This window comes from Lepidochelys olivacea, assembly GCF_965140295.1.
Source record: "Lepidochelys olivacea isolate rLepOli2 genome assembly, chromosome: 11".
In the NCBI taxonomy this organism is placed as follows: Eukaryota; Metazoa; Chordata; order Testudines; family Cheloniidae; genus Lepidochelys; species Lepidochelys olivacea.
Window position 1 is genome coordinate 57,226,331 of NC_140421.1, and position 20,019 is coordinate 57,246,349.

The window sequence follows — 20,019 nt, forward strand, 5'->3', positions numbered from 1 at the left end:
ACGCTTCATTCCTATGTTTGCATTTGGAATGTTAAAGCTGGCCTGGAGATCGGCCTGGAGATGGGAGTTGCCTTACCGAGTGGGAGGTCAGTCTAAGGAGACAATTCAATTAACAGTAGGATACCAAGGGAGAAAAAAATCACTTTTGTAGTGGTAATGAGAGTGGCCCATTTCAAACAGTTGACAAGAAGGTGTGAGTAAGAGTAGGGGGAAATTAGTAAGGGGAAAATTAGGTTTTGTAATGACCCAACTACTCCCAGTCTTTATTCAGGCATAATTTGATGGTGTCCAGTTTACAAATTAATTCCAGTTCTGCAGTTTCACATTGGAGTCTGTTTCTGAAGTTTTTGTTGTTGAAGAATTGCCACTTTTAGGTCTGTTATTAAGTGACCAGGGAGACTGAAGTGTTCTCCTACTGGTTTTTGAATGTTATATGTTTGCAAACTGGACACCATCAAATTAGGCCTGAATAAAGACTGGGAGTGTTTGGGTCATTACAAAACCTAATAGTAAGGCAACTCCCATCTTTTCATGTGCTGTGTATTTATACCTGCTACTGTATTTTCCACTCCATGCATCTGATGAAATGGGTTCTAGCTCATGAAAGCTTATGCGCAAATAAATTTGTTCGTCTCTGAGGTGCCACAAGGACTCCTCATTGAATAAACTGTTGTAACTCTTCGTATCTTATGGTGAAGACGGAGACAGCCCAGGAACTCAACTTGTGCAGAATACAGAAGGCCACCTGCTAGGTAGGGAAAACAACCAAGAAAATATCCTAGCAGTGCTACCAAGCCCCATACTGGCTCCCTGTTCACTTCCAGTGCCAATTCCTCACACTCTACTCTTGATCTTCAAGGTCTTCAATTTGTTAGTACCCAGATACATTAAAAACTACTCTACTCATGAACCACTGAGATAGCTACACTCCTCTAGGGCAATGCAGCTGATAGCTCCCAGAATGAAACTCTCATTAGCTGGAGACAAGGGGCTCTCCACTGAAGGGGTGGTGGAATGACAGCCAAGCCCAGCCCCAACCATTTTCACAGAGCATGTTGCAAGACTCATCTGTTTGTAAAAGTTGTCCCACAATAATGGATGACAAGGAATTACAGCAAGCAAACCAACCATAGAAAGTAAAAGCTGATGAAACTGAGAGAAGTAAGGAGCATAGGCCACTATGGACATCTCTATGCAACATTTAATTACAGTGCATGGTGCTCAGATACTATGGTGTCTTGAAGTAAAACAGGTTAGATAGATAGAAAAAGATTTCAGGTTCTTAAAAAAACCCTGTATCATCTATTTTAAAAACTTACGGACCAGCTCTCAATACATTGCTAGGCAGTGCCACAGATTATTAAACCTGAAAGAACCTTAAAAAAAAACCTAATTAAACTTTAACACTTATGCTGTTTATTTTTGCACATCATTCAGTCTGAACAATGAAAAACTAGTTCTGTTCACTCTTTCACACACAAGCATAATTAATCTTATAAAATAGAGTGTTGTAATGTTTGGGTATCTGGAAAAAGTTTAAAATTAAAAAACATTTAAATTTATTAACATATTTCTGTTGAAAACATTTTAGTGCTGTTGTTTTAAAAACAAATCTATGCCTTGAGCCTCAAATAGGCTTTTATAAAACAGTAAATCATTATTTGCTCTCCAGTTCCATCGTATATAGTCTGATATTGTCTTTTTAAAATTTCCCTGTAAAAAAGCAACATTACAAAAAAAGCTAATTAGATAATTTATGGAACTGCTTATTAGCCAAGTAAGTGGCATGTTGCCTTACAATACTTTGGTCTGTATCGTTGTAACTGAGCATTATTTAGAACATTTCTCTAATGATAGCAACAAAGAAAGTTGGCGATCATCAGTTGAATTGCTAAATTCACACAACTAATTGGGTAATCAAATCAGGAGATGCAAATTGGCCACTTCACTAAATAACTACACTGCATTACAAAAAAAACCCCAACAAATGACAACAACAGTAGTAGGATTTCCCAGTCGCGATCTAGTTCACTGTCCTTTGACGATTTCACAGCCTGCACTCAAGCCCTGGTGGAGGCTGTTGGGATTCTAACAGCATTTCCTTTTAACAGTGCTTCTCTCAAACATTCCCACATTTACAGGTGTTTCTGCAGTTCAGGGAAAAGCACATTAGAGGGACAGTGTGGGGGATAAATTTGTCGCCACCTATATTCTACAATTCTAATCAATGGAAAGGGTCAGGGCTTCGGTTTCCACGGCTTTCAATCTGGTTTACATGAGCCCTATGTTTAAGCTTAATTTTTTAAACTGCATTTTCAAATGGTTAAGCTGAACACCCACAGGGCAAGGAGGAAGCCACCGCCTCTGCAGCCAGGCACTCAGATACCACAGAATATGCTCCGAGGAGAAAGTTCAGGATATACACCTTAACACACTTAAAACTGCCGTCACCAAATAAGGACATTTCACCAGAGAATTAGATCATATCAAGGAACAGGTCACCCAAATAGCCCAAGAGAAGCTGCTTCAGCACAGGAAATAACAAAACTTTCCAACCACACATCCCTAGTTGTCACCTACCACTCCACCCAGGAACCCATACCGGACATCAAACAATTATAACCCATATTTGATGGGACCATATCCTGAAAGAAATCTTTCCTGAACCCCCTCTTCTGGCCTTCAAATAAGCTTGCCAAGCTCATAACCAGAAGCAAGCTCCCCACAGACCAGGACACACCAACTCCAAGTGGTACCAGACCCTGCCAGAACAGATAAAACTTGTAGACATATCTCCACTGCTGTAATGATCAATACTCTGCCCTCCCCACACACAACATACCTTTCAAGATCCCTGGGTCCCACACATGCCTATCACAAATTGCGTTGTACCTCATCCAGTGCACTAAATGTCCCAATAACTATGTGGGTAAAACCAGACAATCACTATGCTCTCAAATGAACTCACACAGAAAAGTGATAAGTGACAAAAACATCAAATCACTTGTGGGTGAACACTTTTCCACAAAGCAATCACTCCACATATGACCTCTCGCTTCTCATTCTCAAAGGAAATCTGCACAAAACCTTCAAAAGATGAGCCTGGGAGCTTAAATTCATAACTTTGCTAGATACTAAAAACCATGGACTTAATAAATACCCTGGATTTATGGTTCATTACAACAATATGTAACCTACTAAACCCTCCCCCTGTTTTGGCAGGAGTGTTAACTGGCCACTTCACCATGAATGGTCTCTTACAATATGTGTCAACTACTTACGCTAAACAATCTGTTCCACCTCCTATTTAGCTGAGTGCCTTTTCCAGACTGGAAGAAGAGCTGGTCCAATAAAGATATTACCTCAACCACCTTGTCTCTCTTTTACTCCACAAGGCATTTTCCACATCTAAATCCTGCTTCTACTTAAAGTACTCGCATCCCAGTATAGAGAATTCCCTCTCTCTGAGGCTTTCACTCTGACATTACATTAACCTAATACTAAAGCAACGTTATTAATTTCAGATTCCTTGCTCCTGAGGGCTAAATCCAGTAGGGAGACAGTGTTCTCTCTCCCCAGAGGGGAACAGACAAAGGCTTCCATTGTTCCACAATGTTTCTCAAACCAGCTTAAAATAAACGACAGGGAGCAGCCCAAAGGCCCGGTGCTACTCCACTCTGAGAACATGGGGCAGCTTTTGTGGTTTGGATACATTCTAACATCAGCTGCCCCCAGTCAGTAACTTTGTTCTATCGGCACCATAATCATTTCCACCACACACTGAATTTTAGCCACTACTACCGTCATGTTAAACAAAACTGTATAAATCTTTGAGCAAGTTTTTGCACACCAACTGCTGGACATTTCCAGTCTGGTTTCAGGTTATGCAGACACTCTAGTATCACGGTGCTACAATTCTGCTCTCAGAGGCAGAGCTGTGGGGAGGCACTAGCGCTAATTTGCGGCTCTGCCACGGTTTCTGAGAAAAACCTCAGGAAATACTTAAGGCACTTTTTTGTGTGCAAAAAAAAAAATCATGTTTTCTAAACAACTTCATCCTCCCCCATGAGCTCAGCCTTTGTTTCAGATAATCGAAGTGCTACAAAATTACTTGCTCTTGTTGCAAGTAGCAACTGATAACGTGCCAGGTCCTTTTGGGGTTGTTCACTGAAGTGTTATCTGACTCCATCTTTCATTGGGCTTGCTGCATTAAGAGAGTGGAGTCTGGCCACAGTGCACTCAGCACAGAGTTTGCTAAGCAGTGTTTAACAGAGATAAGGAAAGTAAACCACAGTTCTTCATCACTGTTCAGCCTCCTGCCACACTTGGCTCAGATTGGACATTTGCAGCTGTAGTCACTCCCAAGCCAACATGCTCTCTGCGGTTCAATGCGTCTCATCATTCTGCATTCAGGGTTTTAAAGCCTGCTGACAAAGTTCAACTGCCTTGAGAGGGATAAGTTAACAGCAAACTGATCCTCTGCTCAAAGTTTGCTCGACGTTCGGCAAATGGAAGGAGAGAAGATGCCAGGAGAGACCTGCATGTATAGCAGAGCCATGCCTGCCAATGACAACAATGACAAATGCTGGAGAGTAGGCTTCCTGCAAGGTATGTACACCCCTTCGTCCCCCATTATCTGGAGCTGCAAGTGTAAGGCGTTAACCACCAAGCCATTCAAAACATACAAGCCAGACTAGACGTCTACAGTTTCCCTCCTGCCTGTTCTCCCTCTGCAGGTGATGTGACCCTTCCAGGAGCCATCCGAATGCACCCCGCTGGGGTGCGAAAATCCAGCAGTGTGAATAACAAAAGAGCAAGAGTCCTTTATGTCTGTCCCTTTGGATGGTGGGTTATTTGTCCTGCTAGAACATACTCAACATGTGTTTAGATTACATAAAAACACACACACACCCCCCCCAAACAAACGGAAGGTCGCAGAGTCTAGCACCCAACAGTTAGAAAGACCTGATTTAAAGCTGCCTGTGGCGTCCTTGCCCTAGACTCCCCTCTCGCCTCCACCTTTCATCCTGCTCTCACTTCCTGTGCCGGGCACCACAGTGGCCCCTGACTACTGGGAGGAGCAATTGCAGGGGGATTGATGCTCAGCCCCTGCAGCCCAGGGATGAAGCAAGCCCATGAAACAAAATCTTAGTTGAGATATTTTAGCAGCTAAATTCTCCAGATTATGTGATAACTGAGATTTTCAGAGACTCAGAACTTGCCAAATTTGGGCCAATTTTCATGGGAATGTGCCATTTGCTGAGCCTGACGCCAATGCAACCCTCCTGCCAAATTTCAAGTCCCTGCAAGATTTTTTTTTAACATGGACAAAACACAGTGTTTTTCCCTACCCTCATTCTAAGAAATAGCAGAACTGGTTTTGCTGAAAGCAGACAATAGCCACGGAAAATTTCAGTCTAAGCTGTTAATGCTTGGCAAAATTATAAGCCACTGACAACCAAGTCTTAAAATGGAAAGTGTCAGACAGCCTTAGTTATATGTGGCACTACGTGTACCACCTATAATAAATACAGGGTTCAGTGCATACAGAGTTAATCTGAGTCCATTTTCCCTAACTAATGGGGCCCAGTTAATTACCAGCATAGTCTCTACTCTACTGACAGCATTGGTTTGCTGCAATTTAGGGCAGGCAACAATAGAGATGTTCCCTTGCTGTCATTACGAAATGTCACTGGGAGTTCACACATTCATGAAGAATTGCCACGGCCCTCAACCTGGATAAGAATATGACCATTAAAACCAATCTGCCATCCCTCCTCCTCCCACAGTACACTTCTGGGACTAGATTCTGTAATAAAGTGTAAGGCAATACTAGGAGTACATTTCCTGATAGTATTCCATAAGGCTAGACTGGATGGTTAGCACTTATAAACCCCTTTACATTAATAAGAATATAATAGCTCATAGCCTTAAAATGGGAGCGAATTTTCAATGTTGTTTCAATGCTGATTTAGACAATTGGCTAATGTTATCTGAAGGCCAGGGTAACTTCTTTAGTTCCCATTACTTTTCATTTCATGACCTTTTAAAAATAATGGGAGCTTCTGTATGCTTCTAGGAAGCCAGGAATTATACCCTGAATTGGAATCTTAAAATAATGCTCTAAAATGTACACAATTGTTAGGATGATGTTGTATCACATTCATTCTGTGACACAGAGCCAATTAGGAACACTAAGCCAACTTTTAAACTAGGTAACAATATGTAATTCAAGCAGTCACGACACCCCTTGTTGTATTTGTTTCGCCTGAGATTTTAAATCCCTGCTCAGAGCCTGACAACACCTACAAATGAATATATTTTAATTTAACCCATCAGTTTGCCAGGTTGTGGCAGGCTTAACACCATGGTCCACTTGCGTCTAAAACAAAGAATTGATTCATGTTATCTAACCTTCTTCATCAAATAGCAATCCGGTAGCATTAGATATAGAAGGTCTTGAAAATCAATACATTTGCTGGCATGATCGAAAAACTAAGAAAAACAAATGAACAATCTGAAGGCTCCAGCAGGCTGTAAAATGACAGTCTGTGCCAGTTGGAAATTAAATAAAACTACAATATCTAACAATTGGCTATCTAACAAAATACTGGAATAAGCAAGCTTCCATTAAAACAACAGTGCAGGTCACACTAAAACCCACAAATAAGAGGAAATTGACAGTTAAATCCTTCTGTTGTCCCATTGTGCCAAAATCTTGCAGGGGTCTCTGCTCAATGAACAACTTTATATGCCATATGTGCTGCAATATTTAGGCAGAACAGGGACAGTTAAAGGAGGTATTTTAGTTTCAACTATTCATTTCCTAGGGTTTGCCAGATTAAGAAAAACTGTCAAACACTGTTTAATCTATTTCTTACTTTTACAGTTCTTTTTGATAAAGGGACAAAATCAGATCGCTCTTCTGGAAGTATGATGCACGCACATTTACTGTACATATATCTCCAAGTTAAATAGTTAATTTAATCTCCTTTATAAACAAAGTACCAAATCAGGTTCGTAGCAGAGTGGTTGCTATAAATACAGGTACCAAAAACCAGAACCCCATGTCCAAAACCTTTCAAATTTCAAGGGACTGAGGGTTTGGATTCTAATTCTGGCCCTTTACAGTTGTGTTTTGGAGTCTGATAAGGCCTATTTCCCAGTTTGGATCAGATGCAGAGAATAATCTCATGAGAGACCAGCTGTTTTTGTGAACTTTCAGTCCAAGACAAGGGAAATCCTGCAAGAATAGCAGATGTCATGAACTTTCCATCTTTCAAGATGGCAGAAGCCTCAGGAGATCAACTTTCTACCATTTCAATATAAACTCTCATAAAAACAGCCCACAGAATTCCATCAGCATTGAACCTGACCCTCTATTTACTTCAGACCCCACTCTTAGCATAAATAAACCTAATCCTGATCCAATAAACAATCTCCTTAGCTCCTTAGTTAATAATAGCTCACCAGGTTTTATTTATTAAAACAAAATTTGTTCTTGGGTTTCATTTTTTCTTCTCTCTCAAGTCAGATACATTTTTTTTTTTTTGGCTTCCAATCCATGAACTGCCATACTGGATCAGATCGCTGATCCATCTAGCTCAGTATCAAATGCTCCAGAGAAAGCAATACTCCTTCACATACCAAAATGAATCTAATCAACTCTGCAAGACTATACAGGAAGGCAGTGGGGAACTGTTTCCTGGAATGATCATTTTATGCTTCTGAAACCTGGAGATATTATGATCTCTATCACAGTCTTAGTTTCCTAGCTCTCTCTATATCAGGGATTCTCAAACTGGGGGTCGGGACCCCTAAGGGGGTCACAAGGTTATTACGTGGGGGGTCACAAGCTGTCAGCCTCTACCTAAAACCCCACTTTGCATCCAGCATTTATAATGGTGTTAAATATATAAAAAAGTGTTTTTAGTTCATAAGGGGGGGTCGCACTCAGAGGGTAGCTATGTGAAAGGGGTCACCAGTACAAAAGTTTGAGAACCACTGCTCTCTATATATTATCAGCAATTATCCACTCCTTTTTTTGTCTCAATGACCCCCTATGGCAACGAATTTTATGGATTTGAATATAGGATACTATACATAGTGCAGGACTCCCTTTTACTGGTTCTAAATTTGAATTGTGACTACACTCTTCAGAGCTCTGAATTGGAACCACTTCATTTTGTATTCAGTCACCATGTACCTTATTCAGCTATTTAAGGGAAAGAAGATACCACCTTTCAAACTGGGATATCACCCACCTTCAGAAGGACATGTTGATACAATCTATAAACAGAACTCCTAGGCATCTCAGCAAGTAGAAAGGTTTTCAGTGCTCTTTAAAAACTTCTTGTGCTTTTACCAATATATCCTCTGTTCACCTTGTGGAGGTGAGGTGGACTAGGGAGGTTATTAGAATGGAGAAACAAGTGTTCTCATATAAACCTATGTGATGTCAAACATTCCTTATTGGTATGTACATCTACATACCCTATGTTATTTCAAAAAGCCTGATTTAAAGGCTCACACAAGAGCTTGCTCCTCACCACTGTCATCTATTCATTTGCAACCCCCGCTGTTTGACTTCTCTTGGGGAAGGCAGAAGGGGAGCTGTTCTCCAAGTGAATGTCAATCCCAACTTCAGGGCCAAAGCACATGCCTGGCTGCAATGTCAGCAAATCGAAGTCCAGACTCAAAGACAATCATCTCTCTCTGAATATAAGCAGAAGCAGATAAAAATGTGCCCATTCTTCAGGAAATAATTTCATTTAAGATCTGTTAGCAGAGCATCAACTGGGAACAAAGTGTTTAGAATATAACTCTGGGTCATTTATATAAAATCTCAAGTGAATGAAAATCATTGCCATGTTTATATCCATGATAAAGAAGTAAAGATATTAGCATGTTACAGCTCACATACAGTATAGATATTACAGTATACTGGTGAAAAGCATGCAAAATATTAAACTGCTTACTGCCATCACTTTCCATAGGCTCAGTGTATCTTGATTATTTTATAGATTAATTAATGGATGTCTAATGGTTCTGCTAAGTCAGTCACATAACTGATGAGAACACAGACAAGAGTTTTGGATATACAAGAAATGCAAGATGTTAAGGGACATATTTACAAACTTTTTAGTTCCCATTACTGTGATAAAACAGAGTAAAGCAGTGAAAAACCATTAACCTTAAATTCTCAGCTAAGTTCTTTAGTCTCCTCCTCTGGCAGTTTTCTGCAGCATTTTGGTACAAGGCTATTTTTTAAACCCACACTGGATAGAGGATTTCAGCTAGCTGAGGAAATTAACAAAATTCAAAGTCTTTCAGTTCTAGAACATCAGTTCAGCTTCAACCCAGAGCAGTCATGACTGTAAGCTGTTATTCAGTCAATGGTCATTTATTGGCTCACACAAAAAGAAGTTAGGTGCTCTTGGTTCTTGTCCACTTCCTAAGAGAGAAGTGTCCATATCACAAAAACTACCACCACAACTGGCGCCCACATTGTTGGCAGGCTAAGCCAAGAGGCCAATGAAAGAGAAGAAATGGAAACATTCCTTTCCCACCCTTAGAGGTGGTCATTTCAGGGCTGAAGCACATTTATATGGAAGCCTACATTGCCACTGCCCAGATTCTACGTGTTTCTGTCTCCAGGACTGCCAGCTGGCCACCATTCCCTAAATGATATCTTCACCCAAAAGACAACACACACCTGTCATACCTAAATTGGATAGTATAACAAAAGAGAGCATTAATAGGGGAGTCAGTGTGGTACAGTGGAGAGGGTGCTGAACTGCAACTCAGGAGAGCTGGGTTCCATTCCTGGCTCTGCCACTTACCTACTGTGTGACCTTGGGCATATCACTTCACCTCTCCATGCCTCTAATGGGCAGATGGGGCTCATCAGCTGTGGCAGGCAGCCCAGCTAGACGGAAAACCTCTGATTTCATACCAAGATCAGCAGCCCTGGCCCACTGGATTATAAAAGTTGTGCCAGTCACGCATGCTCTATGTGATCTGCACCACCAATCCCAGCTAATGGAACAAGGCAAAGCAAGCAACAAAAGAGAGTGTTATCAGTGTGACACCTAACATGGACTGTATATGTTCCCAGGCATTGTTGATTTAACCCACATCTGCAAAATACTTAGCTACTTTGAAAATTGCATCTCAAAAAGTATCTATTAAAAAAAATCAATGTGCATTTGTTGCCCTTTCAATACATTACTTCATCACAGGACTAAAGAGAGGTCAGCAGCAATATAGGCTGAATGCATTACCTTCAAAATTTTCAGAGATGCACACAGAATGCTGCAAGTACATCATAATCATACTGTGCTGCATTCTCCACTGCAGTCACTTACACCTGTGCAGAAGGAGTGCAAAATGCCACCATTCTGATTTGTTAGTATTTTGCATGAACTTTATACAGCACTAAGTGACCAACACAATGCAAGGGAATAAATAATCAGGCCCATAATACAAATGGGAACAAGCTCATTTCAGTTGGAGGCATATACACATAAAGGAAAAGCAGGTATATTACAGTATCATTGGATTTTCTGTTTACACAACTTCCCATTAATTAAACCACAATTCCTTGCCATATGCTGCATAGCAGTAAAATATGCTCTGACTCCAGTTATGGATCATTGTAATGCACAGTAGCTAAATAAGATATAGAATAAGAGAAATATGCTAATATTTATTTTAAGCTACCTTGCAAAAATAGAAAATTACATAATATATCTTATCTACTGCTCCAGCAGCACTAATTCAGCTATTCCAGGCTCATATGTGCAATTCTGGTTGCAGGGCATTGTACACCAAAGACTTCTGTGTATCAGATTTTGTTGAGTCATCACAGCATTGGATTCCTGGATCTGATCCCAAGCAACAGGTAATATTCTATACAGGCCTTGTCTGACACTGAGCACGGTGTAAAAATCGCATATTGTAGGAGAAGAGGAGTTAACTTGTAATCGCTTTAAAGAACTATAATTAATCTGACAGGGCAATTAATTCAAGTCTTCATGGTGGAGCTATGCTAAGTGCCGAGAAGTCCAAACATGCACACATGGAATGCATGGGTACACAAAACAAAACTTCAAAAGCAAACCACAAACCCCAGTCATGTTCCATCCATTATGCAACATACATTTATCTACCTGTGCTGACAGCAAAAATTATATATGACACACAGGTTGTTCTCTTATTTGCAATTCAGTTTAGTAAAATGTAACGGCCATTAAAACTGCCAAGTCTGACTAGGAAATCAAATTTAATTCCTACTGTTTTTATGCACTATTTTTTACTTGAATAATTCATTTTGCATTCAAACCCTTGGATAACACAGCCACCATCTGTGAATTCTAAATAAGATGAGGAGAATGATCAAATACAAGGAATATTTCTCTGTAACAGTCTACAAAAACTGAGCTGGTTGAATGACACTGAAAACTTAATCAATGTTTCATCATAATATTTTTCTAACCATTATTTGTAAATTATTGTTTTCATTTATTAGCCCAGCTCCCAGATGCAGTATGCTTTTTAGTTCTCATATTTTGGCACTATTTCTTTCCCCCTGAGCCTTGTTAGCAAGATATTTAAACAAAACATACATGGCAATATAAATTTATTATTGGTTTGAAAACTGAGAATCTTGGGGGCAATTAGAAAAATGGTTATAATCGTACTGTTCACACTCAAGTTTGGTGTTATATATTCAGTTCTAAAGACCGATTAAAAAAAGGCTAAGGATGTCACTGAATAAATAGTTATTAACAGGACCATTGAGGAAAAAATTAGCTAAATTGTGGTAAAAAATAAAAACCAAGATAAAAAGCAGTTCTTTGTATCAGACCTTTTGGCTATGATCAAGGATTCAACCTGCTCCCATCAGAGGAAATGGCAAAAGTGTAATATAAGGTCTAATACCCTGAAATCAATGGGAGTTTTGCCATTGACATAAATGGAAAAAAACTGTTGACTTCAGTGGGGCCAGGATTTTGCCCTATACATTTTCTAATGGATAAATATATTGTGTCCAAGTGGTGAAATGGGACCAACAGCTCATCTGACTATATTATGAGAAGCAGAATGATCTAGTTTATTAAGCACAAAACTGGGAGTCATGAGACCAGGGTTCCAGTGACTTGTTCTGCATTGTGGACATTTCATAACTTCTTTGTGTCCCACATTGCACTTGTCTCACAAGGGTCTCGTGAAGAGTAAAGGTTTATATAGCACTTACATGTGCGCTAAGTATTATAACTACATGTATTGTTATCCAGTTTTCACTTCCTGCTTTTCTTCTCCCTCCCTGATTTATTTTTCTATATTTTCTATATTTTCCATGTTAAAATTTTGTTTACCCAAAATAAAATGTATCAAGGATAACTACTTTAGTTTAATTTACATGTGGTTTTCACTGTAAAGACAAACAAGACTTATTTTGGAATCTGGCCCAGGGACAGGAATATTTTACCTACTTACTTTACAGAGCACCTGTTACTGGCTGGCTACGAGGGTACAGCTAGACTGCAAGCTGGAGGTGTGTTTTCCAGCTCGGGCAGACATAGGTGCACAATATTTGGACAAGCTAGCTTGCTACAAACAGAAGTGTAGCCACAGCAACGTGGGCAGCAGGAGGGGCTGGCTACCCGAGTCAGTACCTAAGGTCTTGGGCAGGACTGTACTTAGGGCTGCTAGCCCCTCCTGCCACCTGTACTCCCATGGCTACACTTCTATTTTTAGCATGCTAGCTGGATCAGATCTAGCCTGTGTATGCCTACCCCAGCTGGCAATTACACCTCCAGCTCAAAGTGTCGACGTACCATAATGATAAATACATTATCCTCCTTAGCTTTGTTTTGCAACCACAGGATTTTCTGTAACTCTTTTTGTCTTGAACATCTTTTGTCGTAATCTTGGACAAGGCCATTTTCTCATCAAGTGCCAGTCCCTTCCTCCTCATAATGGCACTTTCAGTTTTGTATTATGGACTTTGCATGTAGTTTATATATGTGTAGCGGACTAGTGGCCCATCTAATGCTGTTGCCAGTTCCACATGCTTCAGAGGAAGGTAAGAAACCCTAGTAAACAATTATGAAATAACCGCCGCACCAGCGAAGTTTCTTCCCAAACCAGGGCAGTTAGTAGCTGGCTTGTACCCTGAAGCACGAGTATTTGAATCCCCAATTTTTTTAATCCTATCCAATGTAATTGTGAATGTAGTCACTAATGACTAACATATAATTTATTTTTTAAGATTCTACTAAAGCGCTGGATATCATGTGGCAACAAGTTCTGCAAGTTAATGATGTGTGTGTAAAACAAAGTCTTTCCTTTATCAGTTTAAATTTGTGGCTTTTCTGTTATGTCCTCTTGTTTTTATGTTATGAAAAAGGGTAAACAGGAGGAGACCCTGATTTACATTTATTGTTCATTATTTTCTATCCTACCATGGCTGTCTACATCTCCTTCTATTCATGTCCCCTCCAAACTAAACAACACTCTATTTTCAACCTCAAGCTTCCATATCCTTAATTATTTTCATCAACCATTTCTAGACCCTTTCTGCTTCTATCTCTTTCGAAATAGGGGACCAGAACTGAGCACAGTATTTCAGGGAAAGGCCATTCATTTATAGAATAGAAAGAGTGCACCTTATGTATTTTATTATAAACATTTATATACTTGGTTTTTGGGGAGTCATAACCATGCAACCAACATACCCATTATTCAGCTGCAGTGTACCATCATTTAGGATCACTCATCATCCAAATTGTAGCTTTTTAGTATTAAAAAATTTAATTTTACTATTCAGAAATCTTTTACCATTTCATTTGTAAAGTCAAGTAAATCTCCTGAAGGTTACACAATGCATAATGGAGTTTCAAGAAAGTTTCCATTTAAGGATACTCTGGAAGGATTTTTTATCTATTTCTACTTTTTGTGTTGTATGAAATTCTATCAGTTATCTCAAAACTTGATGAGATGAGTCTGTTTATCATTCTCCTTATTTGAAAGGCTTCAAGTGATGAATAAATGTCTTGCCAAGATTTTCTGAAACAAGTATCACCTCTACATTTAATAGTGTTTATAGATTGAGATGGGTCACTTAAAAAAAGCAAAGACTAAAATCACCTCCAGATTTATACTACTGAGATGCATATTTAATGTTTTTATAACAGAACAGATCCAAAATTATCAAGATTTGAGTTGCCAGTTCTTCACATGGTATTTTGTTTCACCCTAATTCACAAGGGTTTTTTTTTTTTTGTGCTTATATTGGGCCAAATCCTCCCCTTTTTACAATGGTTCAATCCCATTACACTTAACACTGGTGTAACTGAGGGGAGAGGGTAGCTCACCATGTTCAATATGTTGGACCGTACAGTGACTACTTTGAAAAGCCGTAAGAGAAATAACAATGTAACTTTCCATTCACAGATTAACTCTATAAAATGGAAATGTACACTTTTGCCAGGAACGTTAAATATCTTTCAAGGACTGAGATCCAACGAATACCAGATTTAAGATCTTTGCTCTCATAACAGTGTTCTGTTCTTCTGATTGTTAAAAAAAAGAACCAATAAAACCTTCAATTTCTTGTAAAAATTCCTTCAAACATCTTGAGGACTCAAACCCTTAAGCACACAAGCATGTCTTCTATCCAGGTCAGAGTAGTCTGCAGTTCATCTGCTACAGGGATTCCAACTACCCGTTCTGAATACAACCTGATTTTGAAGAAGTCATACTGAATTTTGAGAACTTTAATTGTAATTTGTTAAAGGGTCCTGGGAGGGAAAACAAAAGCTCAGGGCTCATGAAATGTGATCAGGTTGCAACAGTGTCTTCAAATGCAATGATGATGTGCCCTGTTAACATGAAAAGCATACACCCAAATCTAGTAGAATCATTTGCAGTAGTTTCAGTTTAATCCAAAAAGGGCCAAATTCTTAATATGAAAGACAAAAAAGGAAGCAATAGAATTTTAGAGAATCCTAAATATGCTAGATTTCACTAAGAATTCATCCAATGATATTTAGTAAATTGGAAGTGTGTATTTATATTTTCTCCTTCATATGGATGCTGATTACATGCAGAGAAAAATCACGTGAAATGCACTTTCACAAATACATGGAGAAAAAGCTAGCCACATAAATTCCTTGCTACCAAAAGACCTGGTTGTCACAGGGGATGGGTAATGGGACATTGAGTCTTCCCCTTCTAAACCATCAGTTAGTATTAAAGATATGATTTAATCACACGTATTTTTAGTAAAAGTCAGAGACAGGTCATGGGCAATAAACAAAAATTCACGGCCTGTGACCTGTCCATGACTTATACTATAAATATCCCTGACTAAATCTTGGGGGAGGGAGGGCACTGCTGGGAGGGGCACCCCGGGGGTCCGCTGCTGGTGGGGGTGCCCCGTGGCCAGCGTCTGCTCCAGCCACCCAGGGGCCACTGAGAAGTATCTGCTCCAGCCACCCGGGAGCCAGCTGCTTGGGCAGTCCTGGGCTCAGCCACACTGGGCGCTGCAGGAGTCACAGCGGTCATGGAAAGTCACAGAATCCATAACTTCCACAACCTCCATGACAGACATGGAGCCCTAGTTAGCATCCATCCTATCTCACTGATGGACAGAGTTGTCTCAGCTTATGTTCAGCAATCTGTGATGTGAGCTGGCTCAGCATCCATGTTAAAAAGAAAACAACGGGCAGTAAGGACATGCTCTCTGAACTGAGTTGAGTCTGTTAGCAAGTCAGTATAGGAAGTACGTACTGCCACTGCTTTTGCCCTTTTTATTCTGAGCCCAGTCATGCATGGCTAAGATAAATGGGAACTTTGTCCAAATAAACTGAATGGGACCAAGAACATTATGGATAGAAGAGGTTGTAAGTCTGGCATCTTTCCCAAGCACCAAATTTCATTTTGAAGATGTCGTATTATTATTAAACAGTATTGCAATGATATCAAGTGGTTAATTTCTTTAATCAGATTCAATTTCTAATATTAAAGAGCTACAGAAAAAGGAAAAGGAAAGCTGCTGAGAGAAGAGCAATACAATGAGATTAATAAAGCTTTTTATAGGAAACGTTGTTAGAATATTTTACTTACCTCTTCCAGCAACTGTGAATGATGCTGTGTTATTATTTGTGGTGTATCAGACTGCTCAGTAATTTATAGAATATAGAGTATGATAGAGTACTTGCCCTGAAGATCTTGAGATCTAAGAAGCATTTTCATAGATTCATAGATTCCAAAGCCAGATGGGACCATTGTGATCATCTAGTCTGACCTCCTGTACATCACAGGCCATAGAACTTCCCCAAAATAATTCCTAGAGCAGATATTTTAGTTAAACTTCCAATCTTGATTTAAAAATTGCCAGGGATGGAGAATGCACCACAACCCTTGGTAAATTGTTCCATTGGTTAATTACTCTCACTGTTAAACATTTACACCTTATTTCCAGTCTGAATTTGTCTAGCTTCAACTTTCAGCCATTGGATTGTGTTATACCTTTCTCTGCTTGATTGAAGAGCTCATTACAGAATATTTGTTCCCCATGTAGGTACTTATAGGCTACAATCAAGTCACTCCTTAACTTTCTCTCTGTTAAGCTATATAGATTGAGCTCCTTGAGTCTACCAATATAAGGCATGTTTTCTAATCCTTTAATAATTCTCATGGCTCTTCTATGAACCCTCTCAAATTTATCAACATCCCTCTTGAATCTACCAACCCTACAAATAGATAAAAGTGTAACAATCCCACTACAGATCATCAAGAAGGACAGAACTCAGTACCTTCAGCATCAACACACATGCCCGTACCACTTGAGCTAATGTCATAACTCCATTTGCTAATTGCCGTTAATAGTTTCTTATCCTCTAGGAAGACCAGCCACTCATTAGAGGAGGAGGAAACACCACACTTAGGATTCACCTACACTTTTTAAAAGTTCTGCCGGTATAGCTATACTGGCAAAATCCTCCTAGCATAGACACTGCTTCTACAGTCAAAAAGTGCTTTTGCCAGTACAGCTTATACTGGTTCACTGACTGAAATAAACTATACCCCTAAAAGCACTGTTATGCAGGTATAGCTGCTTCTAAGCTAGGGCTGTTGACAGTATAGTTATGTTGCAAAATACAATTTTAAAAAAAGCACCAAACTAACACACTACCACCTCAACTTGAGATTGCTATGCAGGCAAAAGTTTCTATTCTAGACCCGACTTTAGTCAGTGTGTTACACCCACTTTACATATGTGGAGATAAAAAATTGAAGAGCCATGTGATATACAAATTACGTACCTCGGAGTGCCTTATCTGGCCTCTGATCACTAATCCATCTCTCTAGGACTTACGATACCATTCCAAATAACTGACTCCATTCATTCATTTTAAAATTGACCTGTCAGAAAAACACCTCTTCTACTTCCTGGGAAATGTAAGAATTCCTCCCCCATGAAAATTACATTCCTCCAAAGCCCAGTATGGACAAGGCTCAGACCACAGCCATGAACAGCTCTTCTATACCTAAAATTTGCATGTCTTTGAAGTCTTATATTGGCACCTTCAGAGGACTAGATGTGAATGTTGGGTCCTACTAGCATAAATGGGTGAAAATCCAGTGAAGATAATGAAGCTGAATCCACTGATGCCAACAACGAACTAGGAGTGAGCAGGCGAGGCAGTCACCAAGGTGCATGATAAATAAATGTATCATATGGCTCCGCAGTAGATCACATGGATATCTGTATTTCTCATACGTGAAGGAGCTATCCATGTGATAAATGCATCGCAGGGCTCTGTAATTTATCTATCCTGTGCCTTTCACTATCTCACCTGCCCTATGCCCACAAATCCATCTTCTTGGGCTTTATTATAGCATTCCAAACAGCTGCCATTTGTTAAAACAATCCATCAGCCAGACAAATGCTCCCCTTCAAAAAACATTATTCCCACCATGGCCAAGATCAAGCAAGCTTGTCTTGAACCAACAGAAATTTCTCTGTACCTTAAAGGGCTGTGACTATAAGTACTCTATCTCACTGCATTTCAGATTTAGAAATGGGAGCTGTCCACCATCAGAAGCAGATGTCCTGTTCGCTACAAACATGTAGAAATGCTTCAGGGCAAAATTTATCACTGGCACAAATAGGTGAAAATCCACTCAAGTCAATAGAGTTGCACCAACTTATGCCAGCAGTGAAGTTGAGCCATACTTCTATGGTCTTGGAAAAAAACATTACAAGAATCAAAAAACTGAACGAACACAAGTGATCTGGCAAATTAAACGCAATTATAAATGTTACAAGCTGGGCAATGCAGATATACATTTAACAGTGTAAGATTAGCACCATGTTCCTGCATGGCAATCACTTTATTTCAAGCAGTCTCCACAGACTATTTGGAGGGAGGGAGGGGAAAGTAATTAAGACTTTACAAGTTTTATGAAAAAAACAACAACCATCAGTTGTAAGGCTAAGTCACTCCATGGCAACTTGAACTCCTATTGCAGGAGTGAACCAAACCACGACTTGTACAGTAACTGCTTCAGGGTTGCTCTGGTGAGAGAAGTAACACTCTGACAGGTGGTATGACCCAACCATAAATCCTGAATACGAACTCACAAAGCCAGAATGGGTAGCTGGCACATGGCCAGCGCTCTCTTAAACTACCCGTTATTATAACGCATTGTTGGCAAAGCTCCTAAAGCCATAGAAAGAGAGGAGGAAAATTAACTCAGGCTTAATAAACACTGTAGGATAAACATAATTTTTATGTCTTAACTTTTTTTTTTAAAGACATAGTCAGCAATAATATCCAGCTCCTAAAACTATGCAGTCTCCCACATCTTCTCTTTATACCAAGATGGAAGATGACTTTTTTTCTGTTGTAACATGGGATCATGGTACAGAAAGTCTAACACCACTTTGGAGTGGTATAGAATATATAAACAATTTACTGAGGGCAGTTATCTATGGAATCCCATCCAACAGAGATATTTTACATCAGATAACATTTAAGTTAAGGTAAATGCATAACTATCCCAGATTACACCTTAAACTTAGTCATAATATTGCTAGTGCATTGGAGATGTCTTTCTAGAAATGGACCCACACCAAAACCCCAGATCTGAACTTAAGGAAATTTCAGATCTGTATCAGAACTTTGCAGCTGGCCCCTATATCTATGTTGGGCTGAACAAAACCCTGCATCTGAATTTTACAACTCAAGTACATGGCTACCTCTAAGCTACAAATCCTTGTAGAGAAACTAGTATTTTGTATTGCTTTTGCTTCCTGTTCCATTTCAGACTCTTTGCAAGCAAACTCAAGAGTATCATGAATTCTTTGGGACAGAAAATGATTAAAAAACCAACTGACGGGAAAAGTGCAGGTTTGTACAGAACACATTAGAGAATAAGTGATGGCCTGTTAGTATTCCTGAACCATATCACACAAATGACTAAAATGCAGTGCAAGTCATGAGAATGTGTAAAGGAAAAAAAGGGGACAACTCATTCTATGACCATGTTAACTACGTTACCTGCTCAAAAGAATGTTTTGGTCCAAAAACATGAAAACAAAACAAAGGTGAAATCGTGGCCCCATTGAGGTCAATGGGAGTTTTGCACTCACTTCACTAAAGGCAGGATTTTGCCCAGGTTGAATGTGCCCCTCTCAAACAATTAAATCTAGAAGCAATCGAGGAAGATGTGTATTATGCAGCAACCACTATGCCAACCCTCTCTAGTTTCTCTCTAGCGTGATGACAGAGTTAACAAAAACACATTAAATAATGCAGATTAACACTCATTCAGTAATACAAAGCTGTATTGTGAGTGAGTCTTTGCTGGCAAGTATACTACAACAAGCAAAGCAAAATGGAAGCAAAGAAGAGTTAGTGCTAAGTTTTTTGCTTTTAAAGCAAACAATGGGGGCAGGGAGCACTACCCATTTGCTTTTGCTCAGAATACACTGCAGATAGC

At 39.5% G+C, this 20,019-nt stretch overlaps 1 protein-coding gene and 1 long non-coding RNA gene across 8 annotated transcripts in view; one reads left to right on the forward strand and one right to left on the reverse strand.

Annotated features, from left to right (window-relative positions):
* The window catches only part of ANKRD44 (ankyrin repeat domain 44), a 208,219-nt gene that overhangs the window by 135,593 nt on the left and 52,607 nt on the right, over positions 1 to 20,019 (reverse strand). The gene's annotated exons all lie outside the window — the stretch shown is intronic.
* LOC311528035 lies at positions 4,460 to 14,541 on the forward strand. The gene is made up of 3 exons (XR_014713497.1): positions 4,460 to 4,608; positions 10,819 to 10,903; positions 14,461 to 14,541. It is a non-coding gene; the product is annotated as an uncharacterized lncRNA (long non-coding RNA).